Source organism: Canis aureus, chromosome 26, assembly GCF_053574225.1.
Source record: "Canis aureus isolate CA01 chromosome 26, VMU_Caureus_v.1.0, whole genome shotgun sequence".
Lineage (NCBI taxonomy): Eukaryota > Metazoa > Chordata > Mammalia > Carnivora > Canidae > Canis > Canis aureus.
Window position 1 is genome coordinate 43,265,044 of NC_135636.1, and position 15,508 is coordinate 43,280,551.

Consider the following 15,508-nt stretch of genomic DNA (forward strand, 5'->3'; position numbering starts at 1 on the left):
CCCATTGTAATAAAAGCTTGGCTATAAAACACAGGCACTGAGACATTTTTAAGTCAAATTCAAAAAGCAGGAACATTCTCTCCCAGCTTCCAGAGACGATCCCACATCAAGGACATCATGGCATTATCACCCTAAATACTAATGTTATAATTTATAGTTGGATGCATTTGACTCCTACATGCCTGGAACTCAGATAAGGCAAGCGAGGCTAGATTCAAGAGAGTGCCAAGAAAACTCAGCAATCGATGAAATGCTATTTCCATAAGATGTTTTCGAAAATCAAAATGAATACCAAAAAAAAAAAAAAAAAAAAAAAAAAGATCCATGGTGAGCAAACTATGACAATTCTAATAAAGACAGAATTAGTAGTAACAGTACCCTGCAGAGCCACACCAGAGCCTGAGGCAAAAAAGGAAACATGAGTAATACTGATCCTGTCCTTTTTAAATTTTTTTTATTTTTATTTTTGGTTTAGTATGGATTTTTTACAGTAATTGTGATTCTTAAAGATATTACATTAAAATCTTACTCATCTCAACTACAGAGCCTTTTGGTGTTCCCCTATATTTTGCCTTCCCACCAAAGTCATTTTCAGGAACGTGCTCCTTATGAATCGAGGGAACAAGACAGTTTGAGAGCTGACTTCTCCTCCAATGCAACACCCACATAATCTTTTATTTTTTTAAAAAGATTTTATTTATTTATTCATGAGACACACACACACACACAGAGAGAGAGAGAGAGAGAGAGAGAGGCAGAGACACAGGTAGAGGGAGAAGCAGGCTCCATGCAGGGAGCACGATGTGGGACTCGATCCCGGGTCTCTAGGATCACACCCTGGGCCAAAGGCGGCGCTAAACCACTGAGCCACCCAGGCTGCCCCAGACTAACATTTTTAAATTTGGAAATTTGGGGGCTCCTGGGTGGCTCAGGTCGGTTAAGTATCTGCCTATGGCTCAGGACGTGATCCCAGGGTGGTGAGTCTGCTTCTCCCTCTCCCTCTGCCACTCCCCCTGCCTGTGCGCTGTCTCTCTCTGTCTCTCTGTCAAATAAATAAATAAATAAAATCTTTTAAGAAAATAAATTGGGAGATTTTACATAAAAACCCCAATTTCCAGTATCTCCTGAGAAAATGGGAAGACCTGGCCACAGCAGGTCCACAGTCCTGCATGGACCAATCGTCTGGAGCAGAGTAGGAGCTTCCCCCTTCAGAGGATTCTGTTGCTCTCAGGCCACCACCCAGCTGACGTGTGTCCCCGTGAGCATGTGAGTTTGAGACCCTGGCTTCCAGGCTCTTGACTCCTTCTACCTGGTCCCTGCTCCCGCAGTATGTCCTGGTTGTGTTTCTCCTCTTCATTCCTTGCTTTCTAGCACATTCCCCCTCTGCCTCCTGAAATGGATCCTTAGCAGAGGAGCATGTCGGCAAACTCCCCTTCCTCCTAAACCTCATCATCTCCCACCCAGTCCTAGCCTTGGATTAAGCACAAGGTGCCACCATCCCTCTGCCAGGGGAGCCCCAACTCCTCCCGAAGCAGAGCCTTACTTAGGGGCAAGCAGCGGAGGGGTGGCTGGGTAGGGGAGGGAGCATTGCTTAGCGTCTGCCCACCCCCACAATCATTCCCCAACCATCTGCCGTCTGCCCTTCTGTCACCCAGGCTGTCCCCCTAGATGCCTGCCACCCCCCGCCCCCAGTATTGCATTTCTCATCTCTGTTCTCTCCCGTGCAGTAGTCTCTGCAGACTGGAACATCTGTGTGGACTTCGTACTCTGAAGTCAGGGAGTGATGAGCTGAGAGCTACCCTCCATCAGCTTCCCTTCGGCACGACCACACCTGGCCCCCCCATAAAAGCACATGCCATCTGCTCTTGTCCTCTCTCTTTTGCATTCCTCTCTCAAAACCATCACTAGATTTTCACTTAAACCTTTAGTTAAGTAACTTCCCATATGATAGCGCCTCCCTGATTTTACAAAAAGAAAAATCTCGGTATCTGACTTTCGAATGCAAGCAAGCATGTCTGTATATATCTTGGATTTTTTTTCCCTCAAGACCTAGTTGGTACCTTGCATCTAGCAGAACCTACACACACACACACACACACACACACACACACCTCTGGACTTACTGGTTCAGCAACTGAATAAGCCATCCAGAAGCCACAGAAAAGAGCCCTGAGATTTGGTAGACAATGGATTTACCCCCTTTAGGACAGACCTGAAGGTTATAAGGCTGAAGGAAAGCGCTAACTTGAATTTAAAACAATAAAGTGGCAGCTAGCATGAACGGACCACTTTCCATATGCCGAGAGCATCACAGACATGATCTTCGAACCCCCAAGCAGCCCCCGTGTCTAAGGATTACTATTACCCACATTTCAGTGAAGGAAACTAGGCACAGAGGAGGTTGTGATGTTACTTCTAAAGTCACACATGCCACCACGGAAATGGCTTTATCCCACACAAGTCTGATACTCATTACTGAGTCACACTGTTCCTTGGTTTTTAGCTAAGGGCGGATTTGCTAAGGGACATTTTGGACCAGGATGAAACGCTGAAAAATGTCTTGTGACTCTCAGCGATACCAGAGGGTGAAGGAGGGGCTCCTGTGGGCATCCAGGCTGGGCCGAGAGGAAGATGTGTCTGAAGTGGTTCAAACTTCATAAAATCAATCGCACCTACCCCCGGTACCAAAGACAAGGACCATTGCTGTAGGACCTCAGGGCTCCAGGGAACACAGTGTGAGAACCACAAAGGAGAGCACTCTGTGGACTGGAAAGTACCAGCACTCTCCATCTCCTCTGCCCCGCGCTGGTCCCAGCTGCCATCATCTCCCACCCAGGCCACCGACCACCTCAAGAGCCACCCATCTGCATTCTGAGCGCCTACTCTGACCTGCTAGAGGCTGTTCTCCACTTAATGGTCAGTATGATCCTTTGAAATGATTAACGAGGCCACACCCTGTGCACTTAAAATTCCCCTAATGCCTCCCCAGTACCCTGAGAATGAACTGCAAACTGCTCCTGCCCTGGCTTGCCTCCTTGTCTCGGTTTCTGTCCTGCTCCCCCACCTCTTTTGTTCCAGCCTCCTGCCATACGGTTCTCTTGCTGTTCACTGAATGTTCCAGCACATCTCTCTCCTCAGGACTTCCTCCTTCTGCCTGGATGCTCTTCCCCCAGACATTTTATAGGCAGACCCCATGCCATTCAGAGGTTGGTGAAAAAGACATCTCTTTAAAGAGGAAGGGGGCCATTCAGTCTGAATTCGCAATCCCTACTGTGAGGGTTAAATTGTGTCTTTTCCCAAAAATACGTTCATTTCCTAACCCTAGATACCTATGGACATGATCTTATTTGGAAATAGGGTCTTGGCAGATGTCATCCAAATGGGATGAGCTCATTAGAGCTCAAGGCCGGAATCCAGTGGCTGCTTTCCTTATAGGAAGAAGAGAGGACACACATACATACAAGGAAGAAGGCCACGTGAGAGCAGATGCAGAGACTGGAGGGATGCATCTACGAGCTAAGGATTGCCAGAAGCCGCCAGGAGCTGGAAGAGACGAGAAAGGATCCTCCCCTAGAGTGCCTTGCTGACACCTTCATTTCAAAGGTTTAGTCTCCAAAAATATGAGAGAATATATTTCTGTTGTTTTAAACCATCCAGTTTGTGGTAACTTGTGATGGCAGCCAGAGGAACCTAATACTCCCACCCACAGCACACGCACGCACACATACATGCGTACACATTTACATGCATGCACACATGCATGCACACATATACAAACAGACATGCACACATATACACATACACCCACACACATATACACATGCACACATATACAACTATACGTGCATATGCATACACATGTATACACACATGCATGCACACATACAACATACATGTGCATATACACATTCATGCACACAAATATACTGCACATATACACGCATGCATTACATGCATGTGCGTACACATGCATATGTGTACTTGCTCACATGCATACATCACATATACATGCATGCACACTGCATACATATATACATGTGTGCACATATAAACACACTCAAATGCGTATATAGATACACATATACGTGAGCACATGCATAACACATATGCACGCACACACATACATATGCACACACGCACACACACACATACAGACGCATGCCCATGTGCTTACACAGGCCATTCACAGCTCTATTCTCCTCTTTGAGTCTCTAGCATTTGACTTCGTTTGAAACTATCATGGATCTTCCTGGGTTCACCCACGTGGCGCTCGCCTGATGAGGGCAGACTCCATCTTGTTCTCTACTCTTTCCCCAGCCTCTGGGACGGTCACTGGCACATAGGGCATGCTCTGAAGTTGTTGATGAAAATGAATTAAATGGTCAAGGGAGCTTATCAGCGGAGGATGAGGTGGGCCTTGAGGAAAGGTGTGGCAAGGCTGGCAGAGGCAGAGGGAAGGACTGAGTGGCATGTACACAAGGCACAGACCAGCTCCAAGAGCAGCGACAGTGCCATTAATGGAAGCGCTACGGTCACCCAAGAAGCACCAATGGAGCCTTCTCCTCCCAGAGAGCTTTGGGGTCATGGGCCCCTGGACAGGTGCATTGTGCCAGAGAGAGCCAGAAGGGGTGGGGATGGGGACTGCCTGAAGTTACTGGGTAGCCCAGAAAGTCAAAATGGAAGGAAGGAGGAGACCTCAACCCACCCACCCCTGCTCCAAATGTTGTGGAGCGCAGGGTCCTGCAGCCCCCTCTCCCACTCACCTTCTTGCCGGGTGGTCCTGCTGCCCAAAGCAGGGCAGACAGGACTGTGGGGCCCTTAAATGCCAAGTTCTGGGCATGAGTAGGAGCTGGGCCTGCTCTCAAAATGCCTTGACCACTCCCCATCTCGGTTTCCTCCATCTCTACGTGAGGCTCAATATTCTATACCCGCCTCTTGGGGGGTTTTGTGAGAAGCCCCTGAGATAACATGACCACTCAGCCTAACAGGGAGTGACAGGTCAGAGTGGGCTGCAAGCAAGCTCTGTGACTGAGCCATGTGATCCTGGGGCGTGACTGCACCTTGGGCAAGATGGGCATGGTAGCCGTCGGACTGGCGTGAGGGGGCACATGAGAGCCCCTTGGGATGGTGCCTGGGCTGTAGCTGGCAGTCAACAAGTGGTGGCTGTTGTCGTGATCTTTGGGGCTGATTCTCTGCAGACAACAGCAAGAAAGCACCTGCCTGTTGGATGGCCTAGGAGGAATCCTGTCTAGGTCTCTAGCCTTTGGTGGAAAAACATGGAAGTCAAAGGCCAGCGTCATTGTCAAAAGGAGGCCAAAGAGCGTGAATCAGAAAGCTGGCACCGTGCTCCCGAGTTAAGTCTTAGTTCTGTGGCCTTAACAGATTGCATGACCCCTACCGTGCATCATCCATTCATGTATTCATCCATCTGTCTGTCCATTTAACATAAAAAAGTACTGAGCACCGACTGAGTGCCAGGCACGGTTCAAGTTACCGGGGCCACAGGAGTGAGCAGGATAGCTATGGTTTCTGCTTCTTGGAGTTGAAGTCTGAAAGAAGACACAGACGAAGCATGGACTGTGTTACCGCCAGTGTGACCAGCACAGGATGGAGCAACATGGGGCACGGGCCTCCAATCCAGCCTGGGCAGTCAGAGCTTCAAATCCCTATTCTAACAAAGGAACAAAAATAGAAACCTTCCTGGCTTCTTCTGGGTGAGATGTGAAATAAGTAGTAAGGGAGATGGACCCAATGGCAAAATGCAAAATGTGAAATAAGTAGTAAGGGAGATGGACCCAATGGCAAAATGCAAAAGAAAGCACTCGGTAACTGGCTTTTTAATTTTGATTTTTTGGGGGAGGGGATAGAGGGTAAATATTGAACTAATGAATTATACGTAGTAATGACAGCAATTATTTATTAAGGGGGTCCTTTGAGGGTCATATTGTTTATTAAAAGGTCGAAATTCTCTGTAGGTTAATAAATAATTGCTGTCATGCCCTCTAAGGGTCTCTGCTGCCTTAGGACCTTCCCTGCGATTCGGCAAATAGAGGAGTAAACCTGGCCCCACAGGGATGTCTGTTGAGACCCTGCTCCTGCTGTTCTAATGGGTTGGCGCTCAGTCATTAGGTATTATTCCACATATTATGACTGTCATCCTTTGATGTGTGGGGTGATTGGGACACAGGAAGGCAAAGTTATCTGCATAAGGTCACACAGCCAGCAAGCACCAGAGCCAGGATGTGAACTCCCATCACTCAGATCTCAAGCTATCGACTTCTCCGGTGTAGAAATGTCCCGGGTCCCATTGCAGACACAGAAACAGACCTGGCCCTGTCCAAAGAGGGTTTACAATCCAATCAAGGGACGTTTTCAGCAATGGTAGTTAGAGGAAAATCTGGGAAAATGAGTGCTTCTCTCTGAAGTTCTAGGGCAAGCGGGAGAGACCTGAAGATCTTGCTGGAGGTGGGCTGACTGGGGGAGCAATGCAAGGGCTTGGCCCGGCTGAGGGGCCCTTACGGGGGTCTCTGTTCATCGCAGGTGGAAGGCAGTGCTGGTTTGAGAGCCTCCTGGCTGCCTGGGGACTGTTCTTCCTCTAGTGGAAGTAGAAACATCTCGCCTTCGTTCCCCTGAGGGAACCCCACAACTGAAACTCTAGGATGATGCTTCTACCCTTCACATCATCTCTCACTTCTCTCCTTCCCTTCCAGGATATGTCGGGGAACAACGTGGTGCTGGGAAAGGAGCCCAGGACCAGGGTCAGGTCGGCCTCAGCTTCCTCATCTGTCAAATGGTATTACAAAGAATTGTAATAATATTAATGAGTTCCAGAATCGACAGAGCATATGGTCGAGAGGCTGGATTCAGACTGTAGCTCCCCTGCTTCCCTGCTGGGTAACGCTTGGCCATCACCGCCCTTCTCTATGCCTCACTCGCCTCCTCAGTGAAGGAGGCAATAATTGTGCCTACCCCGCACACACAGTTGCACCAGTGATGCAAAGACTTAATATTTCTAAAACATCTAGCCGGTGCTCCGTATGTGTCTGCCCCCACCACCGTGGTGTGCCAGGCATCGTGCTGCTAACCTGCTGTGTGACCTTAGGCAAAGTAGCTCTCATCGTCCTCAACTGTCAGGCAACAATCACATTTAGTAAGTGTTAACCTCGTGTTAAGCACAGAGGTAAGGGTTTTGGGTGCATGATTTCATGTGATGCTCGTGACAACCCCATGAGGTCACCACCATCATTATTCTCTGTTGCAGATGAGGAAACAGGCTTTATAAGCCACGATCTTAGCCCAACCTGGTGCCATCAGGAAGCTCCCATAAGTTAAAAGAGTAGCCAGAGAAACTTAAAGCACTGCATCTCCTCAAAGAACCGTTGCTGTGAAATCCAGTGTCCGCATCACCGCGTTGTTGTTTTGCCTCTTTAACATAATGGGAATTGCAGCTCCCCTTTGCCACGTGCTGGCTGCCAGCATGACACTGTCGTAGGTGCCTTACCTGTGCCACCTCACTGAATCTCACAGCAACTTGTAAGGGAGACATTATTATTGACCCCATTTCGGGGATGTGGAAACCGAGGCACAGAGAGGGTAAGTCACTTGCCCACGATCACACAGTTGCAATGTGGCCAGGCAGAAATTCAAAAACAAGCAGAAGACAGGGAGTTTAGGTCTGGGAGTGAGCAGAGCTCACCCTGGGTTTGTTTATTCCTAAAATACTTTCCATCATCCCACTTCAGATAAAACTGAACACACCTCTTTCAGATCTTCAGTTTTTCCCAGGACCTTGACCCGGAGCTACACAGCAAGGTCAGTATTTTCCTACCATGCAAATATTTCTATTCACTATTGCTGACCCCGCCCATCTACATGCACACTTCAGGTCTGTTGCTAGGATCATGGCAGTGTTTGAGCTGAAAGGTTTTTTCCCCTCCGGAGACCCCAATGCAGAACACGGTCGAAGCGACTCATGCCAGCTGTCTTTGATGCCTGGAATTGCATTCTGTGTGCCCAGTTGCCTTGGCATGCCAAGTGTGGTTTGCCGGGAACAATGTGGTACCCTGTCTCCCACATGCGTACACACACACTGGCACGCTACATATTCATAATCCCTGCACACATGAGCACGGGCCAGGGAGGGTAGGCAATGCACGTGCACACCCCAAATACACATACTTCAAAACTTTGAGAAAGGAGAAAGTTCATAAACCCAGAGGAGAGGTGTAGCCGCCCCAATAAAATGTGAGGCTTGTATTAGATCACACAGTCAAACAGAAGCCCAGTTACTCCTCCAAGTCCAAGCTCTCACTCCCTCTCTTTCTGAATAGAGCTAAATGTGTCACTAGTCTGTTCCCCCACCACCACCCACCTCCACCATCATAACATCAAACACCATTTTTTCGGTATGTTTGACAGTAAAAACTAATTCGTGTCCGTAATAGATCTGTAGGCTGCCTGGGAGTATCACTTTTACAGATGATGCCATGTTAGTAATGTATTTTGGCCATTATTGTCGTATGCTTGACCACTAGCAGAGAACAGGATAAACTGGTACCCGTAAAAAAAAAAAAAAAAAAAAAAGTGTTCAAAGCATTGGCAGGGTCTTGCTTTCAAAAGTGCAGCTCAGCTAAAAATATATGTCAGTGAGGTCCGTTGTGGCAAAGCACACCATTTACCTAACCCAAGGCATTTGGCCTCGCTCCGGTATAAAAAAAAAAAGAAAGAAAGAAAAAAGCTCTTCAGGTTTATTTACTGAAATTGTCATTTCTTTTCCCCCAGAACTTTAATCAGCCACACAGAGCACAAAACCTACATTCAACTCCGATTTTATGACACGAGGCTAACTCCTCCTACGCATATTTATTTCACTTAACTCTTGCGGTCCTGCCCTCTGGGCAGTGCCCACCGCTCTAGGCGGGCTGGCCTCCGAAGAACACATCGCATTGCCCGCTTCCCCCTCTTGAAGCCTGCTTCATTAGCGTGCAGCTGAGAGCCCGCCGCAATCCCGACCAGATGGCTATTTTCATATCAGATTCTTATACATTAAGCCCCTCCCGTAAGGTCCAAATAGTAGGATTCCAGGGCTAAAGCCGAGGGGAGGGGGAGAAAGAGAAACTCGGAAAGTGGAGGGTAATCAGATCGCCAAACAAACTGATGGTACATTGCACTTAAAAGAGCCGGAGGACTGTATGCATCAGGCACATCAAAAAAAAAAAAAAAAAAAGGGAGGGGGGGGGTTAAGAAAGTTGTTTAAATGTCCCCGGGGGCATCTGCCGCTCTAACTGTTAAAAAGCAAAAATCCTCATTACTATATCCCTGGTATAGTAAAATGTCAAGCGCCTTCTCCTAAAAGAAAGAAAAAAAGCTAGATGGTGATGGTGATGATGGTGATGGTGATGGTGATGGTGATGATGCAGCTGAATGGCATCTGCTGTCAGAAGCCGAGCGCTGGAATGGTTAAGCGGCCAGCGGTTAGTAGCACGAATCTCTCCCACTGTCCCGAGCAGGGGACAGTCCTTATGACAGATCTGCCTGGGGAATCCCGCCCGGGGACGCCTCGCTGCCCCGCCGAGGGGCCTCGTCTCCCCTCCCCCCCGCCCCCGCCCCCTACCTGCGCCCCCAGGAGCCCGCAGTCCCCGGGCCTCCCCGCCGCCTCCGCCGCCTCCGCCAGGAGCTGAGAAAGCGCTGCCCGAAAGGAGCAGAAGGGACAGGGCTGGGAGGCGGGAGGAGGAACAGACGGAGCCAGAAGGCGAGCGAGCGGCTTACCTTGGTCCACAGACCCCATGATGCGGAGGGGATGGCAGTGCCCCGGTCTGAACGCAGCCTCTCTCTGCATCTGGCGGGGCTGGGGGCTCGCGCGCCGCGGGAGCGGGAGGCGGCGGGCGGTGCTGCTACAGCATGCTGGCCGGCCGGCCTGGCGCAGGAGCCCGCGAGCCGCCCGGGAGCTGCGCGCCTGCCGCCCCGGGCTGGGGCTCCGACCTCCGGGCGGGGGCTCCCGGCTCCCGGCTGGGCTCCCGGCTGGGCTCCCGGCTCCCGGCTGCAGCTCCCGGCTGGAGCTCCCGGCTCCCAACTCCCGGCTCCCAACTCCCGGCTCCCGGCTGCAGCTCCCGGCTGGAGCTCCCGGCTCCCAGCTCCCGGCTGGGGCTCCCGGCTGGGGCTCCCGGCTGGGGCTCCCGGCTCCCGGCTGCAGCTCCCGGCTCCCGCTCCCGGCTCCCGGCTCCCGGCTCCCGCTCCCGGCTCCCGGCTCCCGCTCCCGCTCCCGCTCCCGGCGCGGCTGGGCGCTCGGGCTTACTCGAGAGGGAACGCGACTTCCTTCCCCGCGCGCCGTGTTTATAGGCTTTCAATGCAGTAAAATAACGGGATTCCCTCACTGTTTCCTCCTGTTTATCCAGCGCCATGGAAACCGCTGGATCCCGGCCATCTCCAAAACTAAGGGCTTTCCTGCAAACTTCACACTCAGGAATCCATGACGTCGCCTCCTCCGCGGCCAGCCAGCTCCGTGGCTCCCTCGGCCGCCAGCACAAGTCCCTGATTGTTCGGGAGAGAAGTCGGGGAGAGGGAGCAGAGGCGGGCGACGGCCAGGAGAAGGGGTGGGGGCTTGCAGGAGCTCCGCGGCCGTCTGCACCGACACCGCGCCCCGCCCGCCTGAGCCCCCACCGCTTTGCAAGCGGGCCTCTCGCAGGGCAAGCTCCCGAGGGCTCCAGCCCACAGCCCAGGTGGTCAAGGCACCTGGACACCCACCCAGGGGCCCTTCCAGGTCCCTCGGGGCCTCTGGCTGCCCAAAGTTTTTGTCTTGGGGGGGATGGTGGGGAGGAGGAAGGGGAGGAGGGGGAGGGGAGGAGGGGGAGGAGGGAAAAGAAATAAATAACGGTGCCTTGTGTCAACTCTCCAAGATTTTTTTTTTTCGAAGGGTTTATTTTTAGATTCATTTAGAAAACCCAAGGTTTCCAGTGATGCTCAGAGGCTCCAGCAATAATGAAATGGCCAAAGGGACGCGGGAACCAGGCAACCCATGTGTTTACACATGCTCTGAATAAACAGGAAAATAAAGGGAAGGGATGTCATGAACTTTGCACACTCTCCAGAAGAAGGTCCGTGGGATGCCACGCGTGGCTCCCATCAATGGGCCACAGACCCCGGAAGGTGGGGGGCCCGGGGCGGGGGGCGCAGCTGTCAAGATGCTCTCTCCCGTAGCCTGGCTCTGCTTCTTCACCTGCACGCCGCGTGGGAGATTCCGGGCCCACCGTGAAAGCCCAGCTTTGAAAGTGGCCGTTGCAGATACTGTTGATAAAACTGTGGGTAGCACCAGGGCGGGTGACTCATCGGCACTGCCACCCCCTCACAGACAGACTGGACCTTTAATAGGCAATGCAAGGAGCTGGCTCCGTCTGTGGGACCACTCTGTTTGCCAGGCCTCGGCCCACGACAGCCTGGCTGGGCTCTGGACATGACCACTTCTGCTGCAGATGCTGCCCCTCAAAGAGCCACTGGGGAAAAGCCTCCACCCGCAGCCCAGCCGGCCTCACCCACCCACCTCACCTGGAAGCCTGCACCAACCACATGGCCTCCAGCGGTAGCACTGACAGGCTCTGCTCTTCCCCCAGGAGCCGCCACAGCTGTCCACCTGCTGTGCCCCGGGGGGCCTTGTACTGCCTACTTTGAATTCCTTGCAGCTGCCCTGCAAGTAGGGCATCCTTCATCCCCACTTCCCAAAAAGGGAAACTGAGGCACCCAGACAGCAGTTGACTCCCCTGTTGCTTTACTTGGCCAACGCTGGAGTGCAGCCTGTAAGGCCAGGGAGGAGATTCTTTTCAGCGAGTCTGTTCAGGAAGCTCCGATGCCTGAGGACTCTGCACCCCCTCATCTGAGGCAAGAACAGGGTGACCAACTGTCCTGGTTTGCGAGGACTGGGGAGGTTCCTGGGATACAGGACTTTCAGTTTCAAAACTGGGAGAGTCTTGGGCAAGCTGGCACAAGTTGCTCATCCTGGGCATGAATGAAACTCAGCCCTCAACTTCCTTTTGCTGCGATCCAGACAACAGGCAAGACTGTGAACCAGTCTTCTGATGATGATCACTCTACTTAGAAATACTATGAATAGCAAGTCCTAATTCGGCACCTACTGTGTGCCCAGCCCTGAGCTGGGTCGGCTATAGATTCCTACTCTTGACCCTTTGCAAAATAATGCCGTGACCCTGGGAGGGGCTGGCCCTGCATTGTCTAACATGGTCGCCACTAGCTGCATGCAGCTATTAAAATAGAAAATAATAACAAACATAAACATCAGTTCTTTGGTGCATGAACCACATCTCAGGTGCTCAAGAGCCACCTGTGGCTATTTGCTACCAAGTTGTACAGTGCAGAATAGAACGTTTCCATCACTGTAGAAAGTTCTGTTGGGCAGCACTGCGTCAGATAACCTGAAAGGCAGGATGAAGGAAAGGCTCTAGAATCAGACTCTTGGCTCTGCCACAGTCACTCACCCGCTCTGTAAAATGGGGAAACTCATAATGCCTTGCTCAGAGTTGATGAAAGAATGTGATGCTAAGAACAGTATAAGCCATATAATAAGTGCTTGAAATACATTCTAAAACAAAACAAGGGTGCCTGGGCGGCTCAGTTGGTTAAGCATCACAGCTCAGGTCACGTGGGATCAACCCCGTGTCTGCTTCTTCCTCTCCCTCTGCCCCTCCCTCCCCACTTGTGTTCATTTTCTCTCTCTCAAATAAATAAATTTTTAAAAAATATATTGTATTTATTTCTTCATGAGAGACCCAGAGAGAGGCAGAGACATAGGCAGGCTCCTGCAGGGAGCCTGATGCGGGACTCAATCCCAGGACCCCGGGATCACCACCTGAGCCCAAGGCAGATGCTCAACCACTGAGCCACCCAGGTGCCCCTCCAATAAATAAATTGAAAAAAAACTTCAATAAAACAAAACAAAATGAAAAATCAAAACAAAACACCGAAACCTTCCTATGGTCAATCTGTGAATAGTGCTTAGGTTGGGATTGGGACTGTTTGACCCACTCATCGGTGCCCTTGACCTCCAAAAGCCTCTCTCTATTAAACAACCGTGCTGTCCAGGTCGTGCAAGAGGCTCTTTGCAAAATCCCATTCGGATCACCTTCCCACTGGGCTCAATGCTATGAGCCCCATTCACAGATGAGCAAACTGATGCTCGGTGAGTTGCCGTTCACACGACCAGCCAAGACTGGAACCCAACTCTGTTTGGCAGCAAAGCCCATGTTCTTGGCACCACGGCCCCTGCTCCCAGAGGCCGCCCTGGGAGCCGAGGTCTTAGAGGCCAGAAGCTAGGCAGGAAACTAGCACGCTGGGCCTGCTTCTGCCAGACTCATTACCGGGGATAATTTTAGACTCAGTCCCACCCAGGCTTAGGCCTCGGAGGCCAGTGCCCATCTCCACAGGTGCCCAGCGCTGCCGAGAGGGGGCCGCCTCTTGGAACTCAGTGGAAGCAGCATTAGCCACATTTTTATGGAGCCCACTCTGTCACAGTTAAGCATTTTTCCCTTTTAAAGCACTTTCATGCTGCAAGGATTGGAGCCGGGGGAGTCGAGGCTGAGTCACCTAATTTGCCCTTATGGGCTACAGCTTTCGGCTTCTTAGTTTAGCTATTCGGCTCCTCAGACAATTTCTTTCCTCTCCCAGTGCCAGGGCAAGAAATATTTTGTCCTTTTGAACTGAACCACCCACTGTTTTTCACTTCTCTCGAGCACTCTCCCTTTTTTTTAAGGGATGCTCCGAGGGGGGTGGGTGGGGAGCTTCCGCCCACTAAATTATCCACGAAAACTCCCAAAATAGAAGCTCTCAGCTGGGGTGGGAACGGGCCAGCATATGAGGAAAAAGCGAAAAAGAAGCTGAATCAAAGCAAATAGAAGGAGTCCAGGTGGCCGTGGGGAGAAAGGCCCGGGAGACTGCAAGGCATCTGGGCTGCAGGAGACCTTGAATCACCGGGGAAGACTTTTATTAGACTCTCTTCCCCCCAATGGCCCCATAAATAAGAAATGCAGGTATTTCTGCTGAGACACCACTTACTGGTGCTGCCCCGACAACTGATTCAACACCAGGCACATTTAGAAGGGCTTGGGCTTTTTTCCTGGGTCCCCCGGCTGCATTTATAGCTCAAGTGTCACCTCCGCCTGCCGGTCACCTTGACCCACAGCAGCCCTTCCTGGCTGACAGGTATTCAGCAGGTTAGCATCGGGCCAGACTACCGCACATCCCAAGCTCGGGGAGTGGGGCTGACAGGTGCATGCAACCCAGAACTGCAGGGTGTGTTGAGCCAGCCACCCCCGTGGACACTGGCTGAGTGGCAGGAGCGAACTCACGCAGTCGCCACCACAGCCCTATGATTATCCTTTTGCAGAGAGGAGGAAGCTGCAGCACGGAGGGGTTATACAGCTAGCTTCCGGCTGCACTGCCGGTGAGTGGCAGGTGGGAGACGTGAACCCCAAACCACCTGCTCGAGAGCCCGTGTTCTTGCCCACGAGGCTGCGCTGCCTCTCCTTTGCTCTGAGAAACTCCCCCAACCAAACACCTACTCGCCTACCAGCCTACTCCATGCACCTGAGTGGCGGGAATGGGAAGGGACACACCTGGAGAATGCCAGCCTGGCCTTGCCCTTGGCCGAGAAGGCCCCCGCCTCGCCAAGGGAGCCCTGGTGAACTGGAGCAGCACCCTAAATGCTGGAGACCCTCCAGACGGTGGGAGGTGGGGGGTATGGAGAGCTTTGCCCAGGCACCTCTACATCCTAGCTGTCTCCGCCAGGAGCCCGGTGGTCGGTGGTCATCATCCTTAACTCTGTCCCTTCCCTCCACTGCCACACGTCTCCCCCTAAAAAGCTCTTGAGTCCATCCACCTCGCTTCCTCCGCACACTGCCAGCCCCGCCAGGCACCCTCATGTCTCCCTCCCCGCTGTGTCCCTGGTCCTCTCCAATGCCCGCCCCCACTTAAGTCCACTCTTGTCCTGCATGACCTTTCCTAACCCCCAGAATCTAAAGGAGGCACCCCATCCTGTCATCCTCCCCTTCTTAAAACCCTCCACTGGGGTAGATTCACCTTCAGAATAAAGTCCAGAATCCCATGCGTGGCTTAAAGGCCTATCAAGTCTTCCCCACCCCTTCCAGCCACAGCGCTCACCTCTTGCCCCTGGAGCCCCACGGCCCTGCGTCCTGCCCCTGTGGGCCCTGCCACCGCGCTGCGCCCCCTCAGGGGTCCCATCCCCTCGCCTCTCTCCCTCGGGTACTTGCGCCGGCCTCCGGGCCTGCCCTGGAGCTGCACCGACTGTACCTGCTCTCCAGCAGCCAGGTGGGGCCGAGGACACAGCAGCTCCTGAGGTTCTAAGGCCGGTGACACAAGCACTTGGCAGTTGTGCTAAAACCACCACTAGAGACAGCAGCCGTATGAGTTCCCAGATCAACCAAAAATGCCATTTCAGAGGCTCTGCAGACCCCACCACAGGGAGCCTGGCCAGCCTCCCAGAAGG